The sequence below is a fragment of the Cryptotermes secundus genome, unplaced genomic scaffold (genome assembly GCF_002891405.2).
Source record: "Cryptotermes secundus unplaced genomic scaffold, Csec_1.0 scaffold48, whole genome shotgun sequence".
In the NCBI taxonomy this organism is placed as follows: domain Eukaryota; kingdom Metazoa; phylum Arthropoda; class Insecta; order Blattodea; family Kalotermitidae; genus Cryptotermes; species Cryptotermes secundus.
Window position 1 is genome coordinate 334,405 of NW_019722965.1, and position 25,145 is coordinate 359,549.

The following is a 25,145-nucleotide window of genomic DNA, read 5'->3' on the forward strand; positions in this document are numbered from 1 at the left end:
TGCTGAAACAAATTGACGGCTTTTACGGTATGAAGATCCATCATAGTGTTTTTCTTATTGAACTCACTCAACTTGCTGAAATCAGTCCACTCTTCACAATCTCTTTCTCTGAAACAATGGCCTCTTCTAATAAGTATATTCTCTCATTCGTCCCCAAATCTCCCAAGTAATGTCGTCCTTTGACGCTTTCCAAACAAAACTGCTAAGTATTTCACATTTGTCCCATGCGTGCTACATGTCCCACCGATTTTATCGCCCTTTACTTGTCCTCCTGTAGCAATATTACACAAAGAATGTAAATAAAGAAACTAGCCACTGCTGAATTTTTTCCACCCTTCCTCTTACCTAGGACTTTGTTGCGAGAGAAGAAGACCGTTGGGTGGTGCAGTCGGAATTCTTTGTTCTCCCACCATGCAAAGCTAAGACGGTGGTATAAAGTCTAAGCCTCGTCTCTTGAGTGAGTACGTCTGTAAAGCGCGTATGCAGACATTTTCTAGCAAATAAAAATAAAGTAGACAAAGGTTGAAAGATTATTATTTAATTTCCTTGTACCGATTGTAAGGGGACACGCAGTAGCATAGTTGGTTGAGGCACTATCCAACAAGCCGGAAAGTCCAGGTTTGGATTCCAGGTAAGCTCATTGGAATTTTAAACTGACCTAATCCTTTCAGCAGCACTATGGCCCTGAGGTGTACTCAACCTCTAACAGAAATGAGTACCAGGAATCTTCCTGAGAGTAAAGGGCGGCTGACACGTAAGGCTGACAACCTCACGCCATCTGTGAACCAGAAAATTTGGGAGCCTCGACGTCTCGCAAAACTATGGGTCTCCGCGGCCTCTTACAAGGATAGCTTTACCTTCATTACTCGTACAATTGTAAAAATTTGTATGACCACAAGAAATCTTGGACATAATAACTCGTATAGTAACTAGTTTGCAGTGCTGACGAATGTGTTTTCTAAGTTTGAACTGACTGTACCTGCGCAATTAATTATAAGTATACCGTTTTCCATTCATGCTCTGTGTCTGCAATGCATTATTAAAACTAACTGGATTATCGCGTCGCATGTTGCAGATTAAAGCTGTAATACATCGGTTATCGTGATTTGATTTAATTAAATATTACTGATCACGAACTGGAGACCGCTTTGCACGTAACTGCGAGGGAATAGAACTGTATTGGGTGTCATAAACTGACATTTTGTCCGCAGGAATCATCTCATTCTCTACACTGAAACCAACTGAAAAATATTCAATTGAAGAGACTGGTGTAGTGGCACCGCTCTGGACTTGTATTCGGTAAATTCCCAGTTCGAACCTCCGTCTGTATACCGGCCATCCGGACAGAAGTTTTCCCATCTTTTCTGCCGTACCCTGATTAGAGCATGACCGATTCTTTTCAAATCCCCTCACTTTATCATTCATATATTAGCCTACCATCCGTCATTGTGTCGCCTAGCTACTGGCAGGTGATTAAATGGAAATATTTGAATAGCTTAAGAAATTTCACGCCCTTTTAGGAGGCTGCCGCCGAAAACAATGGCCGTGCAATTTAACGCATGAACTGTCTTCGTCCCCTAGAACATCGAGATCGTGGGTTCGAATCCCATTCAAGGCATGGATGTTTTTCTGCGTTTATTTTGTGTTTATGTTGTCCTTTGTAGGTGCCAGACCTGCGACGGGCTGATCTCCCATCCAAGGAGTCCTGCCGGTTATCTAAGATTAAGAAACTGAAGTAAAACGAAGCGATTCAAGGATGCCCTTTGCTCCAAGTGGGAGCAACAGGAACAACGGTAGCTAGAAGACAGTGAGGCTGTCAGTAAGTTTGTTTTTGCAGTTCCGGGAAAAGGCTATAACAAGCGAGAATATACCAGTCAGCACCTCAGTGTGTACTGCACATTTAGGATGGCAAAAATGATTGTCCAAATTATTTACTGATATCCTCAGAATAATAGATTCAGAAGTCAGCGTCACATCACAGTTTACAAATCACTTTCACTCGAATCATCTGTAATATGTATATCTTGTGCCCCATTCCTCACTGAAAATTATCGTGGGAATTCGAAAAGCATGTCGTTTTAATTAGCATGCTGCCCATTCGGATATGTAAAATTGTTCCCAGAGAATCATAACCTCTTCTCTTACGCGTAATCTTCAGAATGTTCGTGGCTTCCTTAATTTTTGTGTATTCTTGCACTGTATCCATGACGTGTTTTCATGGTTATAAACTACGCCCTAATTGAAAAAGCGGCAGACAAGTCGAATTGTTAAAGCTAGTGAATTTATAAGAAAATATTGTGAATATTTATGATGGTCAATTAGAAGAAACATTCCTGACGATAAAACCACGAACCTGAACTCAATGAATGACGATTATGTTCTTGTGTTTGCATCCTGGAACATTGGTCTGCTATCGACTTCTTCACTTAATTTTCGACTTTCCTTCTTTCTCATTTCTCTACTAAGAAGCTTGAAATATTATTACTACCGGTTGAACTATACGATTCTCGAAATTTACAAACCGACAAACTGTCCTACTGGCGGCGACCGGTAACATTGTGAAAACAGAAATCGGATATCTCCCGCATAAAATTCCCCGCTGCATCATATTTTCTGAGAAAATCAAGCATATTTGGACTTGCTCGTGAGGTGAATAGCCCAAAGCTGGACGACGTGAAGGCCACAACTTCTACACATCTACATTAGAATTCGCTCATGAGCTGTTGGTCCGCAGGTCTGTTGCCGGTGCGTTCGCGAGCAGGAAAGTTCATAAAGATTGTACCAGGAACCAAACACCGATGGATCAGTCTGTAGTGAGGAAATTGCTGCTAAAGAAAACAAAATGTGTGGTCAATATTATTAATAAAAATAGGCCACGACACAAACAAGAGGCCTTTTAATATATTCACGAACTACTTTTTTGGTGCTGCCCTGTAGTCAGACACGGTCTGTTACGTTTCATGCAACATTGACGTAAAAGATGTCAGTTATGGCAGCTGTGAACCCATTACGGCGTCTGAGACAGGTTCCTAAGGCGTGCTTTGCTGAAGACGATGAAGCTTGGGTTCCAATACAGCAGGTTATTTCTTGATCAGAATTTTGTTGAAGTTATTTGGTGCTCAACAAGACTTTTCGTCACGCCATCTCTCTTTAAAGGACAGTGGTTGTTACATGTACAAACATCTCTGCAAATTCTTTTAAGGAGTATGTGGTTCTTGGAATAGGCAGTGGTTAATTCTCTAAACGCAGTATTAGCCGATAGCGACAGAGTGCACTTCCTTTGAGCCTGGAGCTGAAATTTTAATTATCTTGTTTCATTAATTTTGACTCCCTTACTGAAGTAGTCATTACCTTATTTACTTACTCATGGAGCTAAGCCCTTCTTGAGGACCCACCAATTCTGCAGCTACTGAAGAATTTCCCAGCATTTTATGGAACCCGAAGGTTCATAAAAGCCCTCCACTGGTCCCTATCCTGAACCAGATCAATCCAATCCATCCCATCCCATCCTATTTCTCTAAGATCTATTTTAATATTGTTCACATTCCTACGCTTTGGTCTTCCCAGTGGTCTCTTTCCTTCTGGCTTTCCTACCAATATCCTATATGCATTCCTCGTCTCCCCCATTGGTGCTACATACCCTGCCCACCTCACCCTTCTTTCCAAATTATGCAACACACCATTAACAAGTAGATTCATGTAAGATTTGAGGTTTTCATGGCGGTGACTATGAAGAAAGCAGTCTTCTGGGGCGTGGCGCCGTGTAGATAGTGTTAACAGACATTTCGGAGGAATGTATCGCCTCCATCTTCAGGGTAGAAGAAAAAAGAAGAAAATCCGAGCGATGAACCTGCTTACGCTTACGCTGGTTCCTCGCTCGCGGATTGTCATCTTTCTTCTTCTGCCCTGAAGATGGAGGCGACACGTTCCTCCGAAATGTCTGTTAACATAATATTTATACGGCGCCACATCCCAGAAGACTAGTTTCTTCCAGTAGATCGTTGTTCGCGTCCCATGTATGAGGGTTCTAACGACTTCACTTTCATACCGACCTCATGAGAACAATGGGTGAGCGAAGCCTGGTAGGCTCCAAATGATAAATCATCTCTCGCTTCTCCTATGACTTTCCCCTTTCAATTATTGTTCAATTATTCTTTCTGTCTCTCTCTCTCTTTGGATGTTTCACTTCAATGAAACATCCTGCACAGTATTTAATAGGCCCAACTTGGATAACAGAAGTTTCAATATGCAAGAACGTTCTACTGAACTGAACAGCTGTATTTTTTGTTGGCTTACGATAGGAATTAGGGGGGAATCCCCAGAAACGTATATGTTTGGCAGCACTCAAAGCACGCACTTCAAGCCTCTGTGGGGTGTGAGACATTGATAATGGGGAGAGAGAATGGAGTATGCTAATGAAAGAAAGGCAGTGATTGTACAGCGGCACCGAACACAGTGCCCTCTATTTATAAACCTGGAGAGGACGAGGGGAGGCTATTTTAGTTTGTGGGCCGCAGACAGGCTCCCGACGGATGGATGGACGGACGGACGGAAGGACGGACCCCGAGAACGTCGGACGTCTTAAAAAATACATACTGGGCCGTTCCATGCATCCCATTGCTTTCAGCCTTCAGTAGAAGCCAGGGGTCCGCCGGGTTGGACCCTTTCGGCGCCTGTTGTCCCCCTCCTCATGTGCTGAGTGTTGAGCGCGATGTTTGTTACGTTGTTACGTTGCTTTCAGTGGATCAGTATGTGAGCTGGATACAATTGAACGCGAATTTCGTGTAGTGGGTTTTAAGGTTTGTGCTTCTCATTTACCAGTTCTTAGTCTTATTTTTTGCCCAACGGAAAGGCTATTACTCGTTTTATCTTCTTTTGCTGTTGAATTTATGTGTGTTCAGCGAATTTACATAAAATGAGAACGTCTGAACATGTGCTTTGTACCTGTTTCTTTTCTCCTGTTTTGAATCGGGAGGTACTTTCTATTTCTCCTGTTATTTCCCAAAGTTTGCAGACGATCTCGAATAAAAGTATACAATAGAAGCCTGAACAACAGCGAATGTCTAAGTAAGTGATTTATGATAAGTTCTTGATACTAAAAGAAATCTATCAGTATATTTCCAGCCTTATTTATTTTCAATATGTTGTTTATAATAAGCAGGTTTTGTATTCTCTTTGAAAGAAATATTTCAGAAGAGAATTACTTTCGTTTGTTTGCTGTATCCTTTGCATTTTAAACCTTTTCGTTATCTCGCTATAAAATACAATGTATAGGCTTAATTAAAAACTGTAGCAAATCAGAAATCGATCAAGCATTTCGTCATATTCCGCGAGTGAAATTTCTGTATAATTTTGTCTGCAATCCACAGTACCTTAGACGTACAAGTACTGCATATGACGAATTGGAAAGGGGAGGGGGAGTTGGCTGCAGAAGCTTCTTTCTTTTCACGTACAATGACAAGGATAATATTATGACGCAACAAGCAGAAGACAAACCTGTCAGAGGGCGCAGTGACGAGCCCTGTTTGCAGAACACTACATGATTCTTGTGTGTATTAGTCGTGTTGTGCTCTGTCGGTTAATTAACTGGTCTGCACTGGAAGACAAGACTGCCGCTAGGTACTCGGAAACGTTGGTCTTAATCATTATGTCATATCTAACCTCCTCACCAGTGGATACTGGCAGCGTTACCCAAGGGATAAACCGGCCTGAGCATGATACTTACCACATCCCCATTTTGTGCTGAAATAAAGACTAAGCGGAATTGTAGGTATTTTCAGTTTCTCCATGTCTTCAAGGAATGGTATTTGATTAAGCACAGCGACTAATTTATTTTGATTACTCATTAATACTTTTCTCCAAATTCCCGCAAGGATTATGACCCTTGGAATGATCCAGTTTCAGTCAAGATCATTGACTCTCACTAGGATTCGAACTATTGAACATGAGATATAAAGTATGCAGTAGTTACAATGTTGCAGTGAACAGTGAAGTTTCATGCTGGCCAGTAGTGCAGTTGAATACTTGAATGATACATGAAATCAGTTATATTATGCATTTCGGGGTGCCGGAGTTCGAGTCCCTAGCTCTTCGCTCCAGCATATCACCCGTCCGAACTAAAGGAGCCTCCAAAATGCTCGAAAACTTTCTTTCCTTGAGATGTTTCTTCAGGTTAGGAAAGAGGTGGTAGTCCGAAGGGGCCACAGGTGAGTAGGCCGTATGTTTCAGAACTTCAAAGTGAAGATCTGCAAATTTCTGCTGCAGCATTTTCTCGAAGAAACAAGATTCCTTTCGAAAGCTTGTCCCGGCCTTTGGAGACCAGTTGCTGCTTCATTTTGTCGGGATGTTCAATGTAGTACTTTGCCGTGATTGTTGCACCTTTTTCCAGGTAGTCTACAAGCAAAATTCCATCTTTGTTCTAGAAGGCAGAAGCCAACACCTTACTCGATGACTTCTAGAACTTCTATGGACGTTGCGAACAACTGTGTCTCCATTCCTTGGATTGTTTGTTGATCTCTGGTTCGTATGTATGGATCAAAGTTTCATCCATAGTTACGAGAGTTAAAAAATTCCACGGGCTCTTGCCGAAATCGGTGCAAAATCGTTTGTGAAACAAGCACTTAATCACGCTTTTGATGACCAATGAGACATTTGCGAAGCCATTCGGATGAGAGCTTTCTCATGTCTAAAATCTCGTGAATAATATAGCCCAATATTTCTCGGGACTTCGCCGGAGTCCATGCTAACTTTTTAGCGGATATCCTTCGATCGTCCAGGATCATGGAATGAATGACATCCACTTTTTCTGGAATTGTCACTTGAGTTGGTATCCCTGAATGTTCTTCGTCTTCAGTGCTCAAATGTCCTGTTCTAAACCTACCAACCCAATTCTTGACTGTGGATTAGGAAGGGCGCTTATCACCTAGTGTAACCGACATGTCATCGTCATTTATTTTTGGCCAAGTTCCCTTACAGGAAAATATATTTCATCATCGCTTGTGACTCTTTTGCAGTGAAATCTTTGTTGGTTTGCGTAATTTTCACTTTAGATCGGCAACAAACTTTAAACAAATATGATAAAAATATTATTAACATAAAACCAGGTAAATAGGAAAAACCAAAATCTTATCAGAACCCCTACGTACATTATAATTTCTATAGAACAGAACGCATCTACAGAGAGCTTTTCGACACTATGACTGATTCCAGGGTTCTGCTCTTCACGGCGACAGGCGCGCAGCTTACCGAGAAGCGCATATTAATTTTGCTGATGAAGCAGTATCCCTGATGGCCAATAACCTTTGGAATAAAGGGAAGTAATTAACTTGTGGACCCCTTGATGATATTATGTTTCACGGCGAGCAGTGCGGTTCATGCCTGGGAGTTTGTTTATGATTTGTTAGCATTATTCAGCTCCACTACACATCTGTTCTCAGTTAGAGTTAGTGAGCGGCGTGGCACATCAGAGTGCGGCATACTTCAGAGCAACCTGTAACTCTGTATGACACCCATGTGAAACACGGATCTGCTAGAAACTGTCGGGCGAAAATTTCGAGTTCCCAGCAGAGACACATTTCACAAAAAAAAAAAATGAACAAAACTCTTAATAGACAAGAAACTAAAACATAAGAGTTGAGTGCTTACTGAGGAAAAGTTGGATGATACATTATAAGGGCCAGAATTGAGCATGCACCTATAAAATCACTGAAACGTCTAGCTCAAGAGACTAAAGTTCCAAAATATAATGCAAGGAGAGCAACACACTTGCTGAAGCTTAGACTCTGTAAGACTACAGTGATCTACGCTCAGATTGCAGCCACGCGATCCAGTTAGCAGGGTTCATTTTTGCAGTTGCTCTCTACAGTCCGTCAGTCTGTCGTCGAATGTGAGATCGATCCGCAGTTAACATTCTTTTGTGATGAAGCGTAGTTTTACTTGCAGAGATACATAAATACGCAAAGTAATCTCTACTGGAGTTCACAGAGGCCACCTCTAACCCACGAAGTCCTGCACCATCCAGTGCAAGTTGGTGTCTCGTGTGCTGTAAGTGCAAGGATTGTTGCTCCTGTGATTTTTAACTACACAATTAATTGCGAAAGATATCTGCGTATAGAGGGACAGCATTTTCAACACGTCCTGTGATCTGTGAATTGCAACTGCATTCCGAACGCTATCGGCAGCCAAGCATGCTGAATCGGCAAAATTCGTATGACACTCGCGGCTAGTGGCGCACCGGCCACCGTGAAGAGCAGAGCCATGGATCCGATCAACAGAGTAAAAATCCTCCCGTGTATTACGCATCAAAATTATATTTACGCATATCCTATTACTACTCCTACTCATTATTCCTCGTCTAGATTGGTTTCTATTTCATTCCCGTTCTACATTATTGTTCTGTCCCACATCTCTATATAATTTCTGGCACTGCTTCTTACTCCCGCATCCCACTATCATCCTAGTTTCTACCTCTGCATCCATATTGAAACACGTCTTACCAAAATTCGACCCCTCCAAATCTTTGCTCCTTGAATCTCCATACGTGGTTTCAATCCTCTTCTTTGCTACACATATGACAAACCCACTTTCTTTCTTCCTCTTAGACCCCATAAGTTTTTAAAATTCTATTTCCCAACGTACTGTCGTCTGTAGGATGGTACGGGTGACGAAATGAGGAGTTCTGTTTCGGATGATTTGATTTATTGACACTTTGGTTACATCCTCTCTCAATCACACTCAAATTACAGCCCTATCGCTGATTTCACGCTTTATTATTCATGGTTGCGCACAAACACTAGCGCTTCAAATCACTCCAACTATTACACATTAATAAAGTCTTAAAATTACAAGCCAAGTCTTCACACCACAAATTTCCATGGCTATCTTCCACCGAGAATTCCCTCACTGTCATTTAAATATTTAAATACAAACACTGACATCTATTCTGTCTCTGTCTTTATATAGCCTCCGCACCGACCACACTCAGAAAACAGCCTATATTGTTGTAACGTGTTTACCAAACGATCGCACAGCAGAGGCAGCGGCACGGACTCCATAGGAAGCACGTTGCTTGATAGCTGCCTCGCTAGTCGATTTGTGGCACTGATTGTTGCCTAGCAACGAACTATAATCCTTCATCCTATTGTTGAATGCGCTTATGCGACTGAAGGCTGTTTACAAGTCGTTGCCTAGAAACTCTCTGGGCATCTACATTACAGTATTATTCGTCTCCTGGCTTGACCTTTATATAATTCTACATATTTCTGTTCCAAAGCGTTCATTTTACTACGTGTACATACAGTTAGTGGGGTTATATCTCCTCGTAATTATTTATACTTTGCCTCTCTATGTCAACACAACCTTCATCCTACCTTCCGTTTTTGAAAAAATAAGAGTAGGTTTATGAAATCACCATGCCTAATGTGTGTCTGTAAATCCGCTCCTATCAACTTTTGAACGCCGGAACCAATCTTTATGAAATTTGGCATGCATATCATGGCACCTTAGCCCATCTCAACGGCTTACTTCATACATCCCTCCCTTCAGTCTGTGTGTCTATATGTGTATCGCCCTCTCGTTACTAGGCAACTGCTCGGTAAACAAGTTAACAAGGAGATGAATACACACACAACAACAGGAGAATTGTTGGGCACTTCGCTTTCTATGCCGTCTGTATAGTTACAAAAATGTAGGCGAATATTTCTTCCTAGAACTTTTTGTTCTTATTTTTATCCAGATGATTTTACTTTTACTCCATTTTTCAAAATACCCTCCCTGTACAACCTTTCGAATTCCTGAAGCGTTCAGGGATGTAACTCCGGTATTCCGTTGTGAGTTACATCCCAGATGTTAGAAATCTTCATAATCACCGCTTTGAGAATAATAGATCCTATACAATTCCTGTTTAATTCTGTCCCTTCAGTTATTGTTCCATCTTTTTCGTTATCCCAGTGCTTCCCCTAATGGATTTTTCACATTTTTTTTGCAATAATATTAACCAGTATTTCAGTAGACTTCTTTGTCCCCCCTTCTTTTCCCTCCACAGTTACTTGACACATGCATCATTCGCTGATTTCAGTGCTCCTCCCGTTACTCGTTCCACAGTAAAACATCTTGGCTCGCGGCACAGAGAACATGAACTGAACCAAATAACTGTATCCCGATTTCTCAAGTAACTTGTAAGCATGACATTATCTGATAATAAACATGCTTGGAATTATTTCTGGTCTTCCGTAAGGGGATACAATGTTTGCTCTGTTCTCCGATCTGTTTCAAGGCAGCGTCTCTAAGAGCATTCCTATTCGACAGACTCCCAGAGCCGGGCAACCCGCATGACGATGCTTCACACAAATTCTACGTGGTAGCGTCATTAAGTCCGTGGAATATGGTTTTATCGCATCATATTACATACACTTACACAGATCCACATCGGCCCTCAAAATAATTGCCGTTGGCCGCTATGCAAGACTGCTAACGTTGATATAGCTGTCGAAAACATTGCTGAAACATACCTATTGACAGTAAATTCCCTTACGACGCTTTGCGGCCATTCCACGAACTTATTGACTTTGGTAGTATAATCGTGTCTTAATACAGCTCACTAGTATTTACTTCCACGTAATTTTATTATTCATAATCACATATTCTTTCCACGTTACATAACGCAATAAATTATGACAATCATATGTACTCGCTCTTGGCCAGGGATATGGATTCTTTCCTTGTAAACATCACAGTTTACGGTATTTAAAGAAGAATAACACAGAGATTATCTAATCTGTTTATCTGTTTATCTATCTGTCTGTCTGTCTGTCTGTCTATCTATGTCTCTATATATCTATATGTCTATCTATCTATCTATCTATCTATCTATCTATCTATCTATCTATCTATCTATCTATCTATCTATTCCTGTTACTCCAACTTGGAGCTCCGTTTCACTTCAGATTCTTAAAATTAGACAGTGGGTAGGACTATTTGGAGGGGGATGAGCCCGACGTAAGACCGCTACCTACACGGGACAACACAAACACAGAATAAACGCAGAGAGACATCCATGCCTTGAGTGGGATTCGAAACAACGATCACAATGTCCTCTTGGGCGAAGACATTTCATGCCTTAGACCGTGCAGCCATTGTGATTAGTGGCACAGTAAAAGTAAAGCTATCCCTGTAACAGGTCGTGGAGACCCAGAGGATTGTGAGATGTTGAGGTCCCCACATTTTCTAGACAATCAACTCTAGATGGCGGCAAGGTTGTCAGCCCTATGCGCCGGGCGCCCTTTATCCCCAAGAATATTCCAAGAATATTTCTGATACTCATTTCTGTTAGAGGTCTGAGTCGACGCCAGGGCCATAGTGCGGCTGGAAGGATTAGGTAGAATGAAAAAATCCAATGACCTCATTGGGACTTGAATCTGCGACCTTCCTGCCTGTAGCATAGTGCCTCAACCAACTATGCTACCGCTTGCCCAGATCAGTAGCACAGAGATTACAAAACTAAAATGTACTCAAATTTTCAACCACGTGCAGAACCATACCGCAGTGTCTGCGCATCGCTCTAACAGCAGTTGGTACCGTACGTACTGGTAAGAGTACGAAGTGAACTCCATATCTTCTTGTATTCTCAGTTAGGTCCGCGAGAGGAGGCAGGAAACTTATAGCCTCTGACAGAATATGTACATACAGGGCCTATCAGACGGACCCCTTCAGTTACAGTGTTGGACGAACAGGGTTCTATTCCCAGATGGGGGCAGATATTATTCTCTTCGGCACTATGTGCATATCGTCTGTGTGTTTCAATTCAGTTCGGAATTGGGGTTCCTCCTCTAGAGGATAAAGCCGCTGGAAAATTGAGGGGTTCATTCGCCGTTATGTGATACAGGGCTCAAGAGCGCAAATGCTTTCTCTATGTCTCACATGCGCTTCAATAGCGTTATGCAGTCTGTAATAAGTCCAGTGCACAGAGTCTATCCCTGAGAAGCAAACCATGGTACTCCCCTCCTTTTATGGAACCTGAAGGTGCATTTCAGTTTTCAGAAACCCCATTATTAAATCAACTATGATAAAGTACAGACAGATCACAAGCAAAAGACGATAGAGAGGATGGAGGTATGAGGATACGGTTAATGGATAGTTTATAGTGCTCTGCAAATATATGAGGTAAATTTAGCGCAGGCACTAGTGACATTCGCCGGTCACGGTAGCCGAGTGGTCTAAGGCATGTACTGTCTTCGCTCGCTTGGAAACTGCGATCGTGGGTTCGAATCCCACTCAGGACATGGATGTTTAATTTGTGTGTGGGTTTTTCTGTGTTTGTCTACAGGTAGAGGCCTTGCGACGAGCTGATCACTCACCCAAGGAGTCCTACCGAATGTGTAAGATCTAGAAAAACCGAAGTGAACGGAGAAGTTCATGGAGGTAGGCCTAGGCCCACTGGGGCTGTAGTGCCAAGGAAAAAAAAATAGTAACATTCAAGTTAAAAGTATTGCTCTCTGACGTCAGGTATGTTTATGTGACAAGCCTTACGATTGTGTCGTAAAACTGGTATAGTAAGTTCCTTAATTACAGTCCGAAAACAGAAGCTACAGAACGTTTCCCAACTGTGCCATAGCCCCTTCTTTATGTCCACGTTCTTGATTAAATTCGGATTTCTGTAGATATTTGCGTGTGTTGCTGCCACAGTTTCCAAGTTTAAATGGAAGTTAAATTTGTGTTAAAACTTGGCAGTGAAGAATTAAGTAGTTCAACTGAGGTTTCTCAGAACTGCCAAGAAACGTTATAAACGTCCGAAGAGATGAGAAGAATACGTTTATTTTAAAATTAAAAATATAACAGAGGAATAAATATTTCTATGCTACGAACGAGATATGTGGCTCATAAACTTCTGGAACTTCTACTCCGAGCAGTTTTTTTCATATGTTGTTAGAAGATGAAGTGTCCTCCTTGCTTAATGAGGAGCTTCATAACTTGTATTCTTCCCTGAGTATAATTAGAAAGAACAGGTCAAGGGGATTAGATGGACAGGACATGTAGCACGAATGGGGAGGAATGGAATGGGTGTGAGATATTGGTAGAAAAGACAGGAGGAAAGAGACCACTATGAAGACCAGAATTTTGGTGAGCTCAGCAAACACGTCCCAACAACATAGGCTGTTTTCTGAGTGGTCAGTGCGGAAGCTATATAACGACAGTTACAGACAGAACAGATATCAGTATTTGGGAGTATCTTGGAGTATTCGGGAGTATTTGAGAGTGTTTGAGTGTGTTTAAGTAACAGCAACAGGAAGTTCATTGAAGATATGTGAAGATTTAAAGGGTGATTCAAGACGTTAGCATAGGTGCAATATTTGGAGTGATTTCAAGTGACAGTTTCTGTATTGAGATACGTTACCCGGAGGGGGCTAGTGTGTGCGTGCAACAGTGGATTATGAGGTGTATGTAAATCAGCAATAGCGCTGTATTTAAGTGTAATTAAGAGTGTATAACTAAGCGGTTAATAAAACCAATTAACAATCTGAATGGCGTCCTCAGTAGACAAACACGCTACAACATTAAAATGGATTTTAGAGAAATAGGATTGGATTGTGTGGAATGGATTAATCTGCCTCAGGATGGAGACCAGTTGTGGGGACTTGTGAACATGGAAATGAACCTTCGGGTTCCATGAAATGTTGTGAAGTTAAGTAGCTGCACAACTGGCGGCCTCTCAAGAAGAGAATCATAAACCATAAATTAGCAGTGAAATGAACTAAGTCAGAAACCTGTTTCTTTGCTTGACGGACCTGGGCACAGGATCAGCACCTCGACTGAATGGACGTGTCTCTACCTGGCGATCTGGATGGCACTGACTCATGACAGCACGACCCGGAAATTGAAATCGGAGCCCAGAATAAGGAGAAATGGGGAGGGACATGTACAAGGGTAATGAGAAGAGGGAAATTCAGGATGAAAGAAAAAGCAAACCAAAAAAGAAAAGAAGGATAGGTAGGAGATAAGAGAGGAAGAGAAATTGAAGAAGGAGGGGTACGATAAAATGGAGAAAGACTAAAAGAAGCTTGGAGATAGGGAGGAAAAGCGAGGAGGAGACGCTGAATAATGATGGGAAGAAGTGGGTAAGGTATTAAAACGACAAAAATAAGAAAACTGAAGACAAGAAATAATTGAACGATGAGGAGGAGGGGGGGAGAGATAATTGTATTGACATTTAATGTGGAAATGAATGCTTGCAGTTTTACCTCGCTCTTACTTTCAGCAATGAAACACGAACAAAATATCTCATTTTCACGAGACCCTCATGGACGGCGCGACGTATTAACGTAGTCCTTTTTTTTTCCTTGGCACTACAGCCCCAGTGGGCCTAGGGCTACCTCCATGAACTTCTCCGTTCACTTCGGTTTTTCTAGATCTTACACATTCGGTAGGACTCCTTGGGCGGGTAATCAGCTCTTCGCAAGGCCTCTACCTGTACACAAACGCAGAAAAACGCACGCACACAAACTAAACATCCATACCCTGAGTAGGGTTCGAATCCACGATCCCGGTTCCAAAGCGAGCGAAGACAGTACATGCCTTAGATCGCTCGGCTACTGTGACCGGCAAATGTAGTCCTTAGCCTGTAATAAGACGTTTGGGGCCGCGAGAAAGTAAGATACATATCCAATGACGTGGTGTAGCTGCGGGCTGTAAACATGTCCATATATTTTGTAAGATTATTTCTGTCCCCGTGTATAAGTATCATGCCCTGGAGATGTAGTGGCAAATTACGCGTAAAATTCCGCAGATCTGTATTTGCGGTAAGAGAAGCTTCATTCTGTAGACGTTTCTTCCCCCTGTTAGAACCAAATAGGGTAGTTATTTGATGGGTCCCAGAGCTGGGCGTGATGAAAAGTCCTTCCGAGAATCGAACACTGTGTGTACAGCCCGCAATCAGTCACACTGTACTTCACAGCGCAAAATAAATAAAGAGTTCAGAACATTTCCAACAACAGCACTCGCTTCTGTTTACAGCGTATGTGGCCCTATCAGCTCTTCGAGAGAAAGCCTTAATTCTGAAATCTTAAATAAGTACACAATATGAAAAGACTTTGAAAGCAAATGGACTACACAGAGAGAGTGACATATTCTGTTTCTGTATCATTGCACCATGTGGATGTGAGGCTGTGTTGACAGTATTTCGGAGACTATTAACGGCCGCCATCAACACCTTAATATTGATCTCCCAAACGTCGGCGGTTTATATGATTTCTACATACTGTCATCTCTGAGACATAGGATCAGTGTCAGCAGCGTCACTGAGCAAGGTCTAAAATCTGTAAAAGCTTTACATGCTCCAAATTCTTGGCTCTCCGGTGTGAACTGCAGTGATCTGGCCTTGGGAATCGTTCAGGTGACAGCCATGAAGTTTTGGCTTCTGAAACAGAAGCTTCTTAATTAACTGGTGAAGAATAAATTAAGCAAAGAAATTTTTCTACCATGTATTTTAATGATAACATAAATTTAACGTAATTAACATAAGCCGTGCTGAGCAGTTTACTATCAAACGATTCCAAATAAAGTTGTGCAGAAGGCCGCGTCATAGCTCATGCGGTTAGCCGCTGGCTTCCCACCGTGACGGCCTGGGTTCCATTCCGGGTCTAGTCAAGTGGCATTTGTTGTGGACAAAGTGGCGCTGGGGCAGGTGTTCTCCGAGTACTTCGGTTTCCCCTGCCAATCTTCATTCCACCAATTGCTCCACAATCACCCTCACCTATCATCTGGGGCTAGTAAAATAGGCCAGAAGTGACTGAAGTGCAAGGGACTTAGTCCCACCCCACTAGCAATAAAAAAGAAAAGTTGTGCAGAAACTCTATACCAAGCTGCAGGGAAGTAGAGAATAGTTCTGTTGGGAAGCCATAGGGCCTGTTGCTCTGGCGATGTAAAGCCCCCCTATGCTCGGAATTACTTGACTTGTTGGTAAGAGGGGCTACAGCCCCTTCTGTAACAACACTAACAATATCATTGTAATGACATTTAGTTTCAAAATGCTATCTGAATACTCGTCCTCGGCTCGGTACATTTCGCTTAAAATCCATATAGCATTACACTTCAAAGGGTTAGGCATGGACGGGAGAATAATATTACAATTGATGCTCAAGAAAATGGTGTAAATATGTGCATTGTGATCATCTGATTCAGTACAGAGTTCTGTGATGGGTTTCGTTATAAGCCAGGAAATTGCGTAGCTAATTCAGCGAATAGCGAGTTCGGTAGCTACAGGATGATTGTCTTGTGTCATATTATACCAGGTTAGTGGAAGGAAATATGATGATCGTACTAAATGTAAGTGGTAAATATGGTGCTCTGCCCGCTTTAACCCTGAAGCAGTAACTGGCACTCATTGGATTAAAGGCTGGGGGTTCTCTCAAACCGTCTGAATGTCTTCTTCATCCTTGAACCAGTAATGTTTCAGCCTATATTCAGTGACGTTACTGACTTATTTATGTGTTGAACTCTCTTACCATTCCTGTCTACAATACACGTATGTAAATAATACTGTGATTTATAGATCAATTGCTAGGCAACAACTCGGTAAACACACTCCCGCGGGAGCCAATGCACAACAATAGGAAATCTCTTGCTAGGGAATGGAGCAGTAAACACAGCTCAAACAATACGGGACAATAGAAGATGATGTTTTCCGTGGGGTCCGTCCAGAGGCTACATAACGAGAAGTTCCAAGGCAGCAATTAAATACCTCCACCGTGACCCTAGGAGTCGTAGGAGGCCACGAAAAGTGAAGATTCAACGCTGAGACAGTAAAATATGGTCGCGAGTCCCAAGGGACTCGGACCCGAGTAAGACTGCGCTGACAAGGGCCAGCAGCATATACAAAAGACAGACCCGTCCTCCCGTCAGAGAAGGCGCCCGACAGGAACAAGACCGTAACTGTCAAACGGTAATAATTAGTACCTACAGATATCACCTGTACAGTGTGAAAACAAGAACTAGCCGCTCCAGCACTTAGACATAGGGCGAGTAACCCTAAGAATTTTAAATTTTAAATTTAAAATTTAGAGAAAAATTTAAAAGATTTTAAAAACATAATAACTAAAGATTTTTAGAGTGCTACTACAAGAATATCAGGTTTGACGTGTGCAACATAATCTACATACCAGACACATATCAACGATGTAGATGTTGATAATACGAAGAACGTGACATTGTGTTTTTAAATGTTAAGTTTTAGACTGGGTTCAGTGTGGCAGCAACGTTAAGAGTATACACCTGATGATGGCCGATAGAGGCCGAAACATGTAGTGTAGAAAGAACAAGATCAAAGACATATAAATGTATATTGTTTGCACTTAGGACGGATTTGTATCATTTATTGCTTAATATAAAGTAACGGAAGGTGTACTTGTGAAATTAAATCCAGGATTGCCATGGCAAAAGCTGCATTTAGCAAGAAGAAGAATCTTTTTACCAGCAAATTGGACTTAAATTTGAGGAAGAAACTAGTGAAATGCTACATTTGGAGCATAGCTCTGTATGGGGCTGAAACATGGACACTTAGGGCAGTAGATCAGAAACATCTGGAAAGTTTCGAAATGTGGTGTTGGAGAAGAATGGAGAAGATCAGTTGGACCGATTATGTGAGAAATGAAGAAGTGTTAATTAGAGTCAGTGAGCAGAGGAATATCCTACATGAAATAAGAAAACGGAAAGCTAATTGGATTGGTCATGTTTTACGCAGAAACTGCCTTCTGAAAGAAGCTATCGAAGGAAAGATAGATGGGCGGATAGAAGTGACAAGAAGACGAGGAAGAAGACGTAAGAAGATGCTGGATGACCTTGGGGACAGAAGAGGATACTGTCATTTGAAGGAGAAAGCTCTAGGTCGCATTAAGTGGAGGAATTGTTTTGAAAGAGACTGTGGACCTGTCGTCTTGACAGATTACTGATGATGATGATAAAGTAACTTTAAGTAGTAATATTTGCACCAAAATTTCTTTATGATTGAGAGTGTAGGGAGTTCTTTGCTTATGTATAAATTGCTAATGGACCAGTTTATAGATATTCTGGCTTCAGTTATTGTTGCTTTTCTATGTAGGTTTCGTGGAAAACTCGATTGTTTTTGTGACATAACGCCCGAAAGCCGGAAGGGAAGGAATTGGGCTGTGAAAAGAAGACTTCGTGTATGATTTGAAGTTACAATAACACTGGTACAACTACTGCGTTCAAATTTGTTGCCAGGATACGACTAGTGAAGACTGAGTACACTATTGCGTGTGTAATGGTGAACTGTAAAGTGTGCATAGAGCGATAGCGCTGTATTGCCTGTAGTCATGAGTTGTGTGTGTATAAGTTGTCAACAGATCTAATCGTCCAATCCAAAATCCACCTGTAAGACATGCAAAACACCTAAATCCTGGCCATACTGTGTTATGGATTCATTGTTTGTTCATCTCTCGCTACGGTGCGCAGTGTGAGGTGTGCAGTATGCGGAGTTGAGCCCAATTCACCAGTTTAGTGTGGATTTAGGAAGGCAGCTGATAGCGTACAGCCTTAATAGACATTCATGACTAATCAGTTAGGAGAAGTGTTCCATTGCAATGCCGTATAATACACAAAGATGAAGTTGCGTAGTAATATCTCATGCGTCTTCAAGCGCTGGCTTCTGAGGGTTTCCAGCCTTCAAGATGGAGGTGAAAAAGATTAAAAGTGCAGCTATCCCTGTAACAGGCCGTGGACGACCACAGAGTTATGAGACGTCGAGGATCCCACATTTTCTAGACAATCGGCTCACAAATGTCAGTAAAGTTGTCAGCCTTAAGCGCCGTCCGTCTTTTACCCACCAGCAAGACTCCTGGTTCTCATTTCTGTTAAAGGCTAAGTCGACCCCAGGACCATAGCGCCGCTGAAAGGATTAGATCAATTGAAAAATCCAATGACCTCATCGGGATTTAAACCCACCTGATCCCTGAAGATGGAGCCGTTATTTAACTCCGAATCGTTTCATTACTCGGAATTGTACCCAGAAGACCGTACCCTTCATAGTCATCCCTCGAGAACCACGCATCCAACAAAACGGGGTCACCTTCGAAATGTAATATAGAGTGAATCTAAATTATTGTTGGGGTTTCTTTTTTGCTTGCGGAGTGGGCTAAGTCGCTTCTACTGCAGCCACTTCTGGCCTATTGTACCAGCCCCAGATGATAGGTGAGGGTAATTGTGGAGCAATTGGTGGAATGAAGATTGGCAGGGGAAACCGAAGTACTCGGAGAAAACCTGTCCCAGTGCCAATTTGTCCACCACAAATCCCACTTGATCAGACCCGGTTTCGAACCCGGACCACCGTGGTGGGAAGCCAGGAACTAACCGCTTGAGCTATGGTGCGGCCCATTGTTGGGGCTCCTGTGGCATGTAATTTTCAAATTGTAAATAAAGACGTAAAACTATAAGAATTTGGAAAGTTGGCTCAAAAAGATATACGTATATTTCGTACAGAATCATTGCTGCAGAATGCTATAAAGCTTCAAAAAGTGCTCCTTTCATGACACGTAAGATATCTCTCCAAGCGTTCTCCAGCATTTGCGGTATAACTGTTTCAATTTCAGCAACAATTCTGAGCTTCAATTCGTCGAGGGAGGTCACATGGATAAACATGATACACAATGTCCTTAAAGGCGCATCCACATTACTCGGGCTCGTGTGACTCGCTATGCTCGCGAGTAATGTGAACGATATGACAAGTCACGAGACAAGCAAATTTTAAATTTTTAGTTTAAAAACTGTAGTCAATAAATTAAAATACGACTACAGCCTATACACACTACGAGTAAATATACGGATCCTCACGCGCCGAAGCCTGGCGAGCAATTGAAGTAGTGTGGACGAAGATTTACGAGCACAAGTAAAAGCCAGACGATTCTCCCGACGAGCACAAGCCTGGCGAGCACGAGCACGAGTAATGTGGACGCGCCTTATCATATCCTCACAGGAAGAAATCAAGCGGCGTAATATCGGGTGAGCGTGGAGGCCACGGAATTGGTCCATCACGACTAACCTAGTGCCCAGGAAAATGCATGTCAAGAAATTCTCGGAAAAAACGAGCAAAATATGGGGGTGCACCGACCTGCTGAAACACCCTATGAAGAGAGTACATCATTGTCAAATAATTTTTTTTAATTTCCTTTCATATCCCTTAGCGGTTTTATTTTATTACTTCCGGTTTGAAAATAGACCACGGAAATCCCGACAATAATTTAGAATCACTCTTTATTTTTGAACGTTTTTGGAATCTCTTCCAGTTTCTAAGAACTTAAAAACTTTTTTTTTACAAGCAAACTCATGTTTTTATATTCCTATTCGAATATTATATAGTCTCAAGGTCTTGATACAGTAATATGTGGCGAGCTGTAATGGCTCTGATAAAAATATACTGACAGTAGAAAATACTGTGTTCATGTGGAAAGCTTCTAGGAACATGGTGACTTTGTACCCAGATACATCAACACGGGTTCTACTAAAAAAGTTCACAGTTGAGTAGCTCAATAAATCTTTCCCTTGCTGATGTTCAGGATGAAGAAGTTTCATTGTATTCGTAACCACACATCTTTGTTTCCTGACGGTCTGTTCATTCTTCTTCGAAACCAGACCCTGAATAGTGACTGAGTTCTTACGTATTAGAATTAACTCTTCTGCTTAACGTTTTCTGCGACGATCTGGCGCATTCGACTTTGAAAATTCCAGATTTCGACGAATTTATATATTTTTCAAGTTTTGTTCTGTGTATCATGCTTGTGGCATTTGTCACATAAAATAATAATAATCACACAACTTGCCGCAATGGAGAACCTGCTTGTTACACTTAAATGACTAGTGACTTACTGCAACAGATAAACATTTTTCGCGCGATCACAATATTGTTATTTTCAATCATAACACCTGTGCCATAGCTCAGCCGGTTAGACTCTGGTTTCCCACGGCTCCGTCCCGAGTTCGATCACAGGTTAGGTCACATAAGATCTATGGTGAACAGAGTGTCATGTGGCGGGTTCTGTCCAAGGAATACCGCCTTCCTTACCAGTACTCATTCCGCTAACTGCTCAACATCCATTAACCATCATCCCAACCGACTTTATATAGTTCCGATATTGAAAACGTCGTTAAAAAACCAACTCAAAAATAACCACCACTAATTAAGTTCTTGGAGAGCAGTCCTCCTTGACAAGCTAGGAGTTGCTCAGGTAGACAATAAATTGCCATGTTCGCAGCAGCCGTTCGGTGGTGCTTACTTTTTAATCACGGAACGGACAGAGAGAAAATGGCACGATTTCCTCAGTGTTCCTGAGGTTCCCACAAGCAAACCGGATATTTAACATGAATAAATTTATTGTGAAGGAATAGGACCATTCGGTAAGCAACAGCTAGGTAAACACTACCTAAAAGTCCGATTAATAGCAGAAGGGGAAGTCATTTTTGCAAGGCAACGGGCTAGGTAAACATTTGTTTCCACGGCAACGAATGTTAACAAAGGCATTATTATCATATGAATTACTGTCAGCTTACAAAGAAGGTCCTTACTGAAGAAAGCAGTCTTCTGGGATATTGCGCTGTGTAGATAATGTGTTAACCGACGTTTCGGAGGATCGTATCGCCCNTTCGCGATATACGCCCGATACGTGACATTATCATATGAATTACTTTCAGCTTACAAAGAAGGTCCTTACTGAAGAAAGCAGTCTTCTGGGATATTGCGCTGTGTAGATAATGTGTTAACCGACGTTTCGGAGGATCGTATCGCCCAGATTTTCAGGGAAGAAGAAAAAGAAGAAAATCCTCGAGTGAGGAACCAGCATGAGTAGGTGCTAACAGACTCATTAGATGAAGCTGGGGGCGATACGTTCCTCCGAAACGTCTGTTAGCACAATATCTACAGTGCGCAACATCCCAGAGACTGCTTTCTTCATAGACCCTCCATGAAACCCTCAGATTTTACATAAGGTCCTTACTGTTTAGTTCCATAGGTTCAGCTTAAATTGCATTATGCATTAGCTATGTGCGTCGGACAAGTAATATGTTTTATAATACTTAGTGGCTCGTAATGTTAGCCTAGATTTCTTTGTGGCCTCAAGAAAAGGGAAAACCCTTCTATTGCTGCGTCTCGGAACAGTAAAGTGCTCGTTTTGTGAAGGATGAGATGCTGCGGTCGGTTGGGACGAGAAGAGAGGTTGAAAATTCGTTTCCTCGAACTTTGTTGTGGAATCACCTTCAAGAGAGTTCCTGCCTGCCAGTCTTCTCCCTGGTTGATAAATGAATAACGGTGAAAATCCATCCACCATTTTGGACAAGGGTGTTACTATAGGAGAAGGGTATTGCTCGACGAGGCTCCTCAACTTTGAAGTCTGATGTGTGGCTTTAGTAATGAAGGTGAATTCTGCGCTGCGAGAAGCTTTGTTTCCTTTCAAATTTTCGAAAGAAAGGTAATATAATTAATTCTAACTAACAACTGGAATTATCACTTTCTGAAGTGTTTATTTCGGAAGCAGCTAGAAGGCTGCTGGAAGTGAGTTTCCTTTTAGGCAGTAACTGCATCACAACTTATACCGAACACGAGGCTCAAATTCAGTTTATCAGTTACGAAAAACATCCTATTCTAAATAATTTTAGCAACTGCTTGGTAAAGGAGTTCCCGCAAAGACAAATCATTGGTAAGGAGTCCGTTACTAGGTTAGGCAACAATAGAGGAAGCTGAGAAGAAAGCAGTCTTCTGGGATTTGGCACCGTGTATATGTGGTGTTAACCGACGTTTCGGAGGAACGTATCGCCCCCATCATCAGGGTAGAAGAAAAAGTATAAGAATTCTGCAAGCGACAACACCGTGAGAAACGGTAAATTTACCGTTTCTCACGGTGTTGTCGCTTGCAGAATTCTTATACTTTTTCTTCTACCCTGATGATGGGGGCGATACGTTCCTCCGAAACGTCGGTTAACACCACATATACACGGTGCCAAATCCCAGAAGACTACTTTCTTCATAGTCACCGCCGTGAAAGCCTCAAATCTTACAATAGAGGAAGCTGTTTTTCTATGTTGTCATCTCCAAGCAATCCGTTTCTGAGCAACGGAACAGTAAACAGGTCTACAATGATTGGTGTTTTCTGTGGTGTCTGTGAAGAGTGCTTATAAGAGAAGTAAATTCAGAAGCCAGGTCAGTTCAAGGCAGTTACGAGTGAATAATAGCGGCAGAAATACGCGAATAAGCAAGCAAGCAAGGAGAGAGCGAATTGTAACGAGGAGTACAGAAGAGTAGACGAGGTAAGCCTGTGAAGATTTTGCATATGATCTGAATATCTTATGTGTGCTATAGCGCAGTGGTATCGGCAGTGTGTGATTTAGTGAGACTTTTATACTTCCTGGGTTATAAATCCGTGAAGACTAGTGGAGATAGACGGAAGAGATTAGTGTGGACTGATTGTACATTGAGTAAAGCAGCAATTGTGTAATAATTAATTGTATTCACTACTTGTAGGTTATTAATAAATCCAATTACCAATCCAAAACCGCGTCTTAGTCATCAAAATGCGTGAAAATATGCAACTCAATGCGACACTGATCTACATGAAAATAAAATGAGTTCTGCCAGTGCGGTACCAGGGTTCATGATCATTCGAAAAATTCAGTGTAAGGAGCCAGAAATTCGAAATGATGAACACTAAAAAGAAGTACTTTAATGGGGCGGTTAGGAAAATGGAAACATGAAAAGAATGGCCACCATTTTGGAGATATTACAAGTGGGTCTGCATACCCTGGTGACTCATTTACATATTTAAATGCTGTGCCCATATCTTATAAGGGCTAAAGATGACTGCCTTCAAGCTTGTTTCCTTAGGAAGTGAATGCAGTATGATTTTAACAAAGCCGTGCCATAGCCCAAGCGGTTTGTCGCTGGCTTCACACCGCGGCGGCCTGGGTTCAATCCCGGGGCCTGTTCAAGTGGGGTTTGTGGTGGACAAAGTGGCTCTGGGGCAGGTTTTCTCCGAGTATTTCGGTTTCCCCTGCCAATCTTCATTCCAGCAATTGCTCCACAATCACCCTCACCTATCATCTGGGGCTGGTACAATAGGCCAGAAGTGGCTGCAGTGCAAGGGACTAGCAATAAAAATGATTTTAAGAAGGCAGATTTCTATTTAGAAATATACTTGCTTACAGCGGAGCCTGCATAAAACACAAAAGTACTTTCATCGAAATATTGCTTTGTTTTTAAATGATTTATTGCAAAGCGCTTGTGGGAGATAGACACACTCTTGTGCTGAAATACAAAGCAAATATAAATGAACAAAACGGACAAAGTCGTACAGCAGTTCCTGAAATTTATATGCCTTCGCTTTTTATTTGGAATCATTAAATGGGCCCTTAAGCAGTGTCCGTTGGAGCACATGATGAGGTCATTGGATTTTTCAACAGACCTAATCCTACTAGCCGCACTATGACCCTAGAGCCGACTCAGTCTCTAAGAGATATAAGTACCAGAACTATTCTTGGGGGTGAAGGGCGGCAGGCGCATATGTCTGACAAATTCACCGCCATCTGTGAGCTGATTGTCTACAAAATGTGGGAGCCTCGATGTATCACATCCCTATGGGCTTCCGCGATCTGTTACAGGAATAGCTTTACCTTACCATTACCTTACTGGTCAGTGAAACAGAGCAAGTTTCCTGAAGAAAAACAAGCATTAAACTTGAGCAAGAATTTGACCCTCAAGGAAGCAAGTGAAAAATATTAATGTACAACTGTTCGCCAAGAAGACTAGCATGATATTATAGTGGTAACACTCTAGTTTCATATACGGGAGGTTTTCGGTTCCAATCCAGCCAGTGCGAGAATATACCCGTGATATGAAAAAGCAGTGAGTCAGTGCGGGAATGCATCCGTGATATGAAAACTGCAAACGAAGAGCCAATAAAATTGCAGGGAGCGGCTTATAAAAGGCGGTTTCAGGAAGGATCAAATTTCAGGTAATATTAGGAATGTTACGACAGTAATTTTTAAAGCTGCACAATTTCAAAGACAAGCACAATCCTTTGAGAGATGTTGCAAGAACGTTTATCACCGGCAATGGAGATTGGCTTAATTTTTGATGCTCTGGCTTGTAAAACTTATTG

General features: G+C 41.9%; 1 protein-coding gene across 2 annotated transcripts in view; it reads left to right on the forward strand.

Moving 5' to 3' along the window:
- The first annotated feature begins 4,646 nt into the window (after positions 1-4,646).
- Positions 4,647-25,145, forward strand: part of LOC111861548 (potassium channel subfamily K member 9) — a 386,136-nt gene continuing 365,637 nt past the window's right edge. For both annotated transcript variants that reach the window (XR_004512695.1, XM_023846208.2), the window contains exon 1: positions 4,647-4,799. The gene's annotated coding sequence lies outside the window, so the exon portion shown is untranslated. The remainder of the gene's footprint in view (positions 4,800-25,145) is intronic.